General features: G+C 36.5%; 2 long non-coding RNA genes across 2 annotated transcripts; both read right to left on the reverse strand.

The window, feature by feature from the left end:
- Nucleotides 1-5,706: 5,706 nt before the first annotated feature.
- On the reverse strand, nucleotides 5,707-7,481 carry LOC121419783. Its single transcript, XR_005970625.1, has 3 exons — nucleotides 7,461-7,481; nucleotides 6,601-6,670; nucleotides 5,707-6,003 (listed from the first exon to the last, which is right to left on the reverse strand). It is a non-coding gene; the product is annotated as an uncharacterized LOC121419783 (long non-coding RNA).
- Nucleotides 7,482-7,552: 71 nt separating this feature from the next.
- LOC121419782 lies at nucleotides 7,553-9,052 on the reverse strand. Its single transcript, XR_005970624.1, has 2 exons — nucleotides 8,746-9,052; nucleotides 7,553-7,615 (listed from the first exon to the last, which is right to left on the reverse strand). It is a non-coding gene; the product is annotated as an uncharacterized LOC121419782 (long non-coding RNA).
- Between the last annotated feature and the right edge of the window lie 2,311 nt (nucleotides 9,053-11,363).

Below are 11,363 nucleotides of genomic sequence, written 5' to 3' on the forward strand. Positions count from 1 at the left end.
GATCAGACATTTTTCTTTCTAGAATTAAAGGTCTCGCTTCTCAAATCAACAGAATAGTTAAGAAATTTACGAGGAAAAGGTGTTATTTTATCATATCTTCGCTTTTTCCCAAGTCAATAGGCACTGTGTACAAAAATGCGTAAGGGCAATCAGCAAGCGCGGACAAGTTGGGTTCGATCGATACCGCTTTGTTGTCTGCTCTGGTGCTTTTTTCATTGCCTGCTGTCACGCTACTCATGAATAGTCTCTTTACCCCTTGTATACAGACCATTTGCAAAGTGTATGATTACGATGATAATCCGTTTTGGGCGAAATCACAGCATACCAATAACCTTTATTTTCCAGAATGAATAAAAAAGGTGAATATTCCCTTGCAAGTACGATGATAAAACTGCGCAACGAAAGTCCGAAACTATTTTGTGATTTTTTACTTCGGGGCTTCAAGACGGTGGCCTCAATGTTTCACTAAAAATCGCCTTGGGTTTCTTCTTTTCATGAATTATAGTTTGAAATAGAAAATAATTTTGTTCCTGAAGATTGCATACCAGTGTTCGATTTGTTTTCCTATTGCAATTTCAAAGAGCGAAGGGGGTAAATGTGACTCAAATAGTGGATCTGAAATCATACCTCTCAACCCTCTCCTCGTCTCGTTGTACGTTTCACTTTCTATCTCCCTTTTAAAATAACCACGCTACCGATTATTGTTCGTCACAATGAGAGAAAGTTTATTATTTTTATCTATTGAAATTGTAGCATCTAAATTAAAAGTGTTTTATTCTATTCTTTCATTTTGTTCATTTTTTAACCGTTCTAGTTTGTTTCACCACCGAAAACAAAAGTAATAAATAAACCATGAAAAATTTGTATCCCGTTTTAATAATAATAATAATAGGCATTTATATAGCGCCATCTAACTAGAAATATTCTATTCCGAGGTGCGTTGTTATTATTATTATTACCCCGGCTTTAGCTCGAGCTGCCTCTCAGCGCTCATGCATTCAAGGAATTAATCCTGCCGGGTACCCATTCACCTCACCTTGGTCGAGTGCAGCACAATGTGGAAATTTTCTTGCTGAAGACTGAAAAGATAACTTTGTCAATTGACAAATATAAATTCGTCATTACTGTGGTTTAATTTAACAAATTAATAAATTTGTCATGCCAAAGATTTGTCATTATAGATTTGTCATGCACCATAACATGACGAATTTTAATTTGTCATGAAAAGTGGTCTAATTTGACAAACTTTTTTCAAAGTTTGTCATTGCAACATTTTAATTCCTCATTCTCATTTTTTAATTTGTTTTTTACATTCATCAATTTGTAATGCATTTGACGTTTATTTGTCATGTAATAGTCAGAAAGCACACCTGTGATAAACAAACAAATACAGATATAGTTAATATTTTTGTAAGTTTTAATAGAACCTCGAAATTCCTGAGGAGACAAATTCAAAATACATCAAATCCAGTCAACACTTGCCAGCAAGTAACATATTATAAAATATAACATATTATAAAATATTTACTGAAATTCACTGCAAATTCAAAATACTCTGCATTAAAGGGGAAGTTCACCCCGACAAAAAGTTTATTGTAACAATAGCAGAAAAAATAATAAAAAATATTGCCGAAGGTTTGAGAAAATTCATCAAATAATTAAAAAGTTATTAGAATTTCAATTATTTGATTTGTGACGTCATATGCGAGCAGCATTTATACATAGTGAATGGTAAAAAATCAATGAAATGTCATTTCCTCAGAAAATAGAAAATGGTTTTTACTGTAACTTGTTGTATATTAATAGACATATCATTCCACACCCGATCATGAAAAGAAAACAAATTAAGTCATCAGGAACCATACAAAATTTGAAATTCATACATTTTATATTACATAACACATGGGGCAGCTGCTCGTTTATGACGTCACAAATCCCAAATTTTGAACTCTAATAACTTTTTTACTCTTTAACAGATTTTCCTCAAACCTTCACCAATATTTTTTACTATTTTTTCTGCTATTTTTACAACAAAGTTTTCTTCAGGGTGAACTTCCCCTTTAAGGATGTTAATCTCCTTTGCAGTCTGACTGATAATTCTTCTATCACAGTATGAGTGTCAAGCAGACTGCGAAGGAGATTAGCTATAACTCCTATAAGAGCAACAATCTTCATTCTGACAAAAAATTCGTTATAACCATTGCAACAAATTCGGTTACAAACCTAGCCTACATCAAATTCACTACAATGTCAATATACTCTGCATTAGGGATATAGAGAAGTTTTGGCTTTTCTCCTTAGCAGCCTGATTGAGATTTCTGCCGTCACAGTATGATTTTCAAGCAGGCTGCAAAGGAGATAAACCAAAACTCCTATATATCCTTAAGAGCAACAAACAATCTTCATTCCAACAACAAATTATTTTTATTAGTTACCACTACTGTATAACAATCGCAACAAATTCAGTTACAACAATTAGGGCCTACATTAAATTCTCTAGCAATGTCAAAATACTCTGCATTTAAATAAAGATATAGAGTTTTAGCAAATCTCCTTCGCAGTCTCATACTGAGACTACTGCTGTCACAGTAAGTAGGCTGCGAAGGAGATTAGCTGGAACTCCTTGATATATTCTTAAGAGCAACAAGCAATCTTCGTCCTGACAACAAATTCTTTTCAGTTACCACTACTGTATAACAATTGCAACAAATTCAGTTGGAACAATTAGGGCCTACATTAAACTCACTAAAAATGTCAAAATACTTTGCATTAACCTGGGGCATGCATTGCAGGGGGTGGTGCGGGTTTGCGTTCGCAAAATGCGAAAGTCTACTTTTGTGCATCTGCGTTTAACCCTATCTAGGCCGGGGGGGGGGGCTCGGAAGCCCCCCCTCAATGAATTGCTCGATATTTTCGCCGTGCGAAATTTTTTGACTGCGCCACTCGCTGAGTTTTTACTTTCAAGTCTTGCGCAACTTTTGAGACCAATTTTGCGTCACCCGGGTACGTGGTTCCGAAATTACGTAACATTATGTAAGTGCATGTCAGACCGAAAATTGCTCAAAAACTTGATTTCGTGTACAAAGTCAATGCAAATTGTGTTTTCAACCAAATTTCATAAATGTATGATTATTTTTAGTTCTGCTAGTCTAAATGTATTCATTTTATGCTTTTTATGATCACAGAAGAGTCCCCAACAAATTTCATTGAAAAAACAATGAAAAACAAAAGGTCCAAAAAACAAAGAAATACATAAGAAATTGCAAAAAACAATACATAAGAAAATGATTTGATATCACAATTTTTTTCATGTACTCTTGCTTAGGACACTTCAAAGAGTTTCTATACCAAAAATTAGTACATTTGGAGCTTTATTTAGGGAGTTAGAGGAAAAAGTATGATTTCGCATACTAATTACGCATAAATTAGCATAATCACTTAATAGCGATTCGCATGAAATAAATTACTATACAATCTTGTAGATTATGTCCCAGGCAACCCGTGTGCCAATTTTCGGCGCGATCGCGCGGTCGACGGCCGAGATCTTAGGGGGGGGCTGGGAGGCCCCCCCCCCCCGGCCATAGGAACTCCCAAAATACCCCGGCCTAGATAGGGTTAATAAATCGCCCTTTTTTTACGTTTGAAAAAGAAAATTGGGTTGTCAAATTGCCGCCCCCTTAGCTTTTTTGGTCGATGATTAAAAATAAATGTATATTTCAGGAAAATTTAGCAAAAGTCCACTTTCCAAAACTTCTCCACCCCCCAAAAAAAATAAAATCCTGCATATGCCCCTGGCATTAACTTCCTGACATCAAATGCAGTTACCAGTACCATGCAACAATAGCATCAAATTCAATAATATCAAAATACCAAATTTGTTGTTTTTGCTTGACAAAACCATTTGATTTTTGTCAAACAAAAACAACAAATTTGATGATTTATTACAAACCTGACGAATCAAAATACTTTCCATTAAGAGTTGAAAATCATTCCAAAAGAACAATAAAATGTTGGACAACTTTAAAAAAAAAAGAAAAGAAATTTCCCTGATCCAAAGCCATTAAAGAATGAAAATTCCTCTTTAGTGTTTCAGTCTTTTTGGAACTGTATTTACTGTTTTTGTTCTTCCTTCCTTGAAAGAGGGTTCTCACTTTTTTCCATGATTTACTCAAGAAATTGAGAGCCCACTTGCCACTTCCCATTCAGAGAGCAAAACATTTTAGCTATACACAATGCCAGTCCAAAACTGCCAACATTGATAGTATAAAATCACCAAATTGAAAAGATGGGTGATTTTTTCCAATTAATTTATATATAAAATCTTTGAACTTTAAGATTGAATTAACCATCATGAAGAATTTCAAAATCTGAACTATCCAGAATTTTTAGTTTGAAAGCTCAAAAATCTGAATAGTTGGCAGGTATGTAGAAAACACATTTACGTCGAGACCAAAACTAATGTCCAATCAAGTTTTAAAATATTGTCCTTTTGTTTGACTTGTTCACAATACTATTTTTTCTTTTCTTTTTTTACAAGCATATTTTCAAAAACAATTTTGCATTCAGCTGTTGCAATAACATAAACAAGGCATTTCTTGAACCGATACAGGTTGATATGAGAGAATCCTTATGCAGTTGGTGAGGCTACCTCACAATATATTCAAAAGCTCGCAAGCTTCACTTTGGCATCGTCCATCAGGCCAACCTCGGCAATTGTACAAGGATTCTCTGTACAGGAGATTTGAGAGTCAACATTGATTGTGTGCAGAAGTTCCCACATATTCTAAAGAAGATACAAGACCTTGCACTATGTTTTCTCAGGAATGGAGCTCTTGAGATATTCAGATTTTTCCTGTGAGTAGATGAAGTGTGAATATTATGGAAGCTTAAAAGTGGCACCGAGATGTTGTGATAATTATCTTGGGAAGTCGACATCATGATAGCAAAAGATCAGATGACGAGATCCCTGATCTCATCATGTTGACATCTTTTAGAAGAGATGATCAGATGACAAGATCCAGGTTCTCATCATGTTGACATGTCGACATGACGAGATCCGGGATCTTGTCATCTGATCATCTCTCCTACAAGATGTAGATATGACGAGTTACGAGATCATGACACCTAATCATCTCTTCCACTGGATGTAGACATGACGAGATAGAAGATCTCGTCATGTCAACATCTTGTAGAAGAGATGATCAGATAACAAGGTCCCGAATGTCGACATCTTGTAGGAGAGATGATCAGATGACAAGATCCCGGATCTCGTCATCCTTTAGAAGAGATGATCAGATGACAAGATCTTCGATTCATGATCATGTCATCTGATCATCTCTTCTAAAAGATGTCGACATGATGAGATCAGGGATCTTGTCTGCTGATCATCTCGTCTGAAAGATGTGGACATGAGATCCAGGATCTCGTCATTTGATCTTTTGCTACCATGATGTTGACTTCTCAACATCTCGGTGGCACTTTTGAGCTTCCATAGAATATGCTTCATCAAGTGTGTGAGCCATCTCCATCTACTGTGCTCTGAATGTGACTTTAAACTTTCTTTTTCAAATCTCTTTCAAAAAATCACAATTTATCAATACAACTGTACATACATGTACTTACAATCTTTAAACTTGTAACAATTTTAACCTAAAGGACATGCTCTGTAACTTAAAAACAGCTGTTCCATGACTTCAGCCAGACTTCAGTTACTTCCCTTGTCTGGAGGGCACTTTCTTCTTCAACATGTTCAGAAGGTTGATAACAGATTTATCAACAGGACATGCATCTTTCACCTGAAGAATTCCAAGTTGGCAAAACTTACAAATTTTCATGACTGATGGCTCACAGCCATAGGCTGAATGAAAAATAAAAACCAGCTACTTAACAAGCCAATGCATGCACTTTATCCTGGACTTGACAGACTCTTTGCTCCTCCAGAACAAGCTCATATGATTCCTCTTGATTGCAGGATACACGTATGTACATGGGCTTCGTATCAACCTGTCAATGAAAAACAATAACAAGGGTTTCTTATTCAATGCATGTGGTTTAGCTTCTCAACAAGAAATATGTTTGTTTTTTTAAGAAACTTGGCCCACCATTATGGGACAATGGATGGGCAGACGGAGTAAAAACGATGAGATTTCTTAGCAAGCAACACACAATATTTTTCACCCTACTTGGATTGAAATATTTCTCTTTCAATTAGTATTCAAATAACATTAAATAAGATGTAACAATATTTTTGGAAAATAAATCACTCTGATAGAATGCAAAACTAACAAAATTCCACCAATCAGAATGTATTCAGCTTTGTTTGGTGCTGTAATTTGCAACTGCATGCTAGTGGGCTGACTGGAATGTTGTGTTATCACACATCACACATAGCATGCATGTTAATCTTAAGTACCTGATCACATAATACCAGTGTACTTTGTCATAAACAAAACCCACCAGTTGGCTCAGCAGTCTAAAGTTGTAGAGCGGAGTGCAAAAGAATGCTAAAATATGATTCTTAGGTTTTGGCTTTATGAAACTTATAATCTAGTCTATGTCAATGTTGTAAAATTACTTCTAACTGGTTATGCGGTACCATACCTTGTCACTTGAGATGAATACATCACCAGGTCTTCCTTGAAAAAGGTTGGTAGAATCTGTATGGCAATTTCTGGAATCAGATTAAGAAATGTTAATAATTTAAAAAATGCACCATGTTTTTAAATCAAAACAGAAGCTTGTATTCTGCAAGTTGGAATCCAACATTGATTATACCACCATGTTACCACCGCAATCTTTAGATCATGAATGAATTGAAGGGACTGAAGTTCTGAGCTGTAATTTTGCTCAAAACTAATGAATAGCTTCCTGCCTTCATTCTCATGATACCAGCTTGCAAGAATCAAGTTTGATTCACACATAAAGTTGTCTACAAGAACCTATCAGCGAATCAATTTGCACCAAATTCTGGCCCTGCCAACGATTCTAAATTTAAATACCAACATGCTTCATAACTAACAGCTGTCTATTAATGCTCAAATTATTGAAAGATAGAAAAGAAAAAACCCAAATTCAATGAAGAATTATCTCAGAATGTCGGCTTCAAAAATGACCACAAATGGACAGGAGTTAAACACTTTTAGGCAGGCATGAGACAAACTCATGAATTGTTGGACATTGATATTACACATCCATTTTACATCAAGTGACTAGGCCAAGTGCGAGTGTAAAATGGTTGCATGCCTTTGTCAGCATAAAGTTGGTTGCCTGAAGGGGTTCGAACTTCAATTCTTAAAGTGTATTTACAGTTTCCTTTTGTCATGTGTGGCACCGTGGAATGAAGAGATAATTATCCATTGTATAATAAGAAAATAATGTTACAAATTATTTTTCCATTGTATAACAATTTGGGGTTTTAATGTGTGATGTTACAAATTAAAAAAATCCGAATAACAGAATACCTTCTTAGCTTCCGGAAGTAAACTGTCACATCTTTCTTGGCTCATTTGCATCTATCTTTGTGAAGTCTAGAAAGGGGTTCTGCCAGTCTTTGTAGTCCTTGGTTGAACAGTGTGATTAGGTCCTCACCATGAATCCTGCGAAACTCTGCAAGAAACTGAAAATATGAAAAACATCATGACCTCTGTTCACTAGGTTAATGCTGGTGTTGTTGAACATGTTAACTTATTGGTGTTTTAGTGACAGGCTGATAACCACAAACACACTCCTGTACAGATCTTGTTTAGACTACTTCAGGCATTAATTTTATAAAATTGTAATCATAAACCCTACCATCTTTGGTAGGGTTCATGTGGCTTGCGACAGTGAAAATCGCAAATCGAAATCTAAGCGAACTATGCTAGTTTATGTGTAAATTGCCCCCGTAATGACGTCGGTGGGGCATAGGAATGTGCAAAGTCGGATTAATTTGTAGATACATGTAGGCCAAGGCCATGTCAAAAGCCTGGCAATCATATGGTAGTCAGGCCTGGGCCAAAACTATTGACTGTCATGAGACATGAGTGTAGCAAACAGTCTGCAGTCCAGACAGGTCTCTCCTTATTGCTACTTATTGAATTTGAGTACAAATATTGACTGATAACAGGTAGGGCCTAGCCTATGATATTACATTTACTTAGGCCTAGTCCCATAATAGGCCTACTTTTTTCAAACATAGCAATTGTCTAAGTTTAACATAAAACATGTAAGTTAGGCCCTAAAAAGGCCTAGCCCAGGCCTACCTCGTATGAGACTGGTGAAACTAGCCTAGAATAGTCTACACGTACGTGAGTACAGGACACTCGGTCAAGACCAGGCAAGACACACATGACACACAGAGTACGGTATACATTGTACACGCATTCGACATTGTTGGAGTCAATCGCATTTTACAAGCTTATTAGGCCTACATTGTATTGTCATTGTGCATGGGATGCCCGTCCCGCCGTGTGCTACCTCGAGCGAAGTTCGTGCAGGTTTCACTCCACTTCACTACCGTACACTACACTCCACGTACCGGTACTTTCGGGTAGGTGGAGACGGGTGTGTAGTACCGGTAGTGAAGTCTGCACGAACTTCGCTCGAGGTAGCCGTGAGCATGCAGGTATGCATACTCAATTTACTAATATTTCGGTGAAAAACACTCACTATCATAGAATTTCATACAATAGTTATCTCCACAGTAATATACTACAATCAAATGCATTAATTAATCATTTAATTTATTTTTTTAGTATAAAAGTTTACCTTTTACGATCTACCCAAGCCTTGCTTCGCAGCAAAATCACGGCGACCGGCGAGTGATTCGAAGACGCTGATTATGTGCGGGGTGTCCCGAACTGTCTTCAGGAGCTAAATTTGTCATGCATTTTTCCTCAACAAATTGATTTGTTTTTCAGCAAATAATTTGTAATATAATTCGTTACGGCCGACTTAAACTCGTCATTTCTACATTGACCGCGAAGAGGATTTGTCAAATACGGTTGTGAAGAGTCGTCACGCAAATAAATCAGTCATGCGCAAGTTTGTTTTTGTCAACACCAGTTGAAACTTTGTAATAATGCTCGATCAATTTGTTATGTTACTACCATGAGTTTGTCATTTCACAGTTATATCGCAAAACAAATTATTTTTTACCCCGATTGACGAATTAATCGGGCCTTGTGACAAAGTTATCTTTTCAGTGAAGGAAATTACGCCATGGCTGGGATTCGAACCTACGACCCTCTGTTTCAAAGTCAGAAGACTTATCCACTGGGCCACAACGCTCCACTTTTTCTCTATCATTTAAATCGTTCAATGAAATACAGATGCGTTGGAGTCGGTTGGAGGCGTCAGTCCATGCACCCCCTCCATTCAGCAAACGTATACAAAAACCCGAAGTCCATAGATTTGTGATTTTTAGGGGCTGATCACTCCCTCCCACATTCAGCTCAACCCCTCCATTATCGAAAACGCTCAGCGGCCCCAGTTATTTATACATCTTTTTCAAATATTTGGGTGTTGATGCTCACCAGGGTGAGCGCCCCAATAGTATGCTTGCCGTCAAAAAATATAAGGTCATCCTGTCTTTTTTTTATTTACATGGATCTTTTTTTCTTGCTACGCTATTCTCCAGAAAAACAAAAGATAAAAAGAAGAAGAAATAAACTGGCAAAAAAATAATAACATTTTAGGGGGGGGGGGGGGTAGTTGTAAGATTGAGAGGGGGTTTTCGGGACACGTCAAACAAACGTGTTTTTTTTAGGTGGATGCCTCAACGTAAATTCTCATTCTATTTCCTCAGTTTCCGGCGAGGAAACTTTTAGTTCATTGTTAGTTTTAGCGTTTGAACTGATTATGCTTTTGTCGAATTTTCAGTGCAAAAATTTTCACATGGGAGAGAAAGAGAGAATGAGATGAAGAGCTTCAAAACCTAACATGACAAATTCATTCTATAAAATGGCGTGAATTACAAAGTGAGGTGGAGGACTAGTATTCTATAATTCTTTATGAGTAAATATTCATGCAATAGCAAAAGCGCACATTATGGTTTACATTATACCTTTTTGGTCTATTTCATCCCTATGTGTATCATCACCCAGGGGAAATTGTATTTTTGTGAAAAAGCACTGTCATGCTCAAGAAAAAAAAATGTTCTTGCCATGTCTTAAGCGCCTGCATGTTTGTCAATAAATGAGTAAACATTTACTTTTTTAATGTTACTGTCGTAATATGAGAAGCAGTATTCCTATTAGCTTTTTTGTATTGCTAATTACGGGAAGCATTCAGTAGGTCATCCTGACGAAATACACTAATCTTCATTTTATTCAGGGTGTTGGCTATTTGTCCCCTGCTCTTTTTATAAGGGATTTGTTTGAGCGTCCGCCATGACTTTCCTTTTTTGGGGGAGTGCCGAGACCAAGAACTGCATGGACGTTTTCATTTTCAAAAGAGCAGAGGATAAACGGTGTTATAAATTCCTTTATTTTCTGTTTGTTTTCTTAGAAATAGAAGACAAAAATAAGAGTAATATCGGATGAGAGAACGAGAGAAAGCGCGGGGGGGGGGGGTCAAAAGTTTACCAGGGGCCCGTTTTATATAAAATTTGTTTACAAATTTTCAATAACACATGAAAGCTTTTGAAATCCTATTTGACTGGCGGATGGTAAATTTGTTTAAATTGTTGCGCATTTGTCAATATAAAATGTACATGTATAATGTTTTCATAAAACAATACCAATTAGTGATTTCCTCGTTTTCCTTTCTCTGGTTTCTAACCTGTAACTGAATGTATTATCTACCGCTTTCATTCCCTTATATATATCGTCTTTCTATATCCTCTCCCTTCTACACCTTTTTTTCTCCGAGTTCTTCTCATACCGCCCTCATCCCCCTCAATCCTTTCTCTCTGATTTTTCTTCTCAGTACCTGTCATTTTACATTAAATCTAACGCCCCCCTCTCTCTCTCTTCATCGGAAACGGTTCCGAGAGAATGCCTTTTTTGCCAACTTGTATTGATCGGAGATGGTTGCATTTATGGGCCTCTCGTCCTATTGCATCGAGGTCATCATGTCGAAAAATTTGGGGTGTTTTCCCCAGTTTCTCAAATAATGTCCCGAAAATCTTTTAAAGTTACTATTGTAACTGTCATGTCACAATAAATTCTATATGATCTTCCATTTTCTATATTGATAACGTTAGTAGATATCTTTCTCCAAAGACAATAATGATGATGATGATCATCATCATCGTATAAAAATACACGACTAAACTTTTTTTTGTGAACTTGGGGTTTAGGGTTATGGCAAGACAGAGTCCTCAATCTTTCACTAAGATAATTTTCTTTTTTAGATTTTTTTTCATGAATTATATGTCTCATTTA

This window comes from Lytechinus variegatus, chromosome 8 (genome assembly GCF_018143015.1).
Source record: "Lytechinus variegatus isolate NC3 chromosome 8, Lvar_3.0, whole genome shotgun sequence".
NCBI lineage: Eukaryota > Metazoa > Echinodermata > Echinoidea > Temnopleuroida > Toxopneustidae > Lytechinus > Lytechinus variegatus.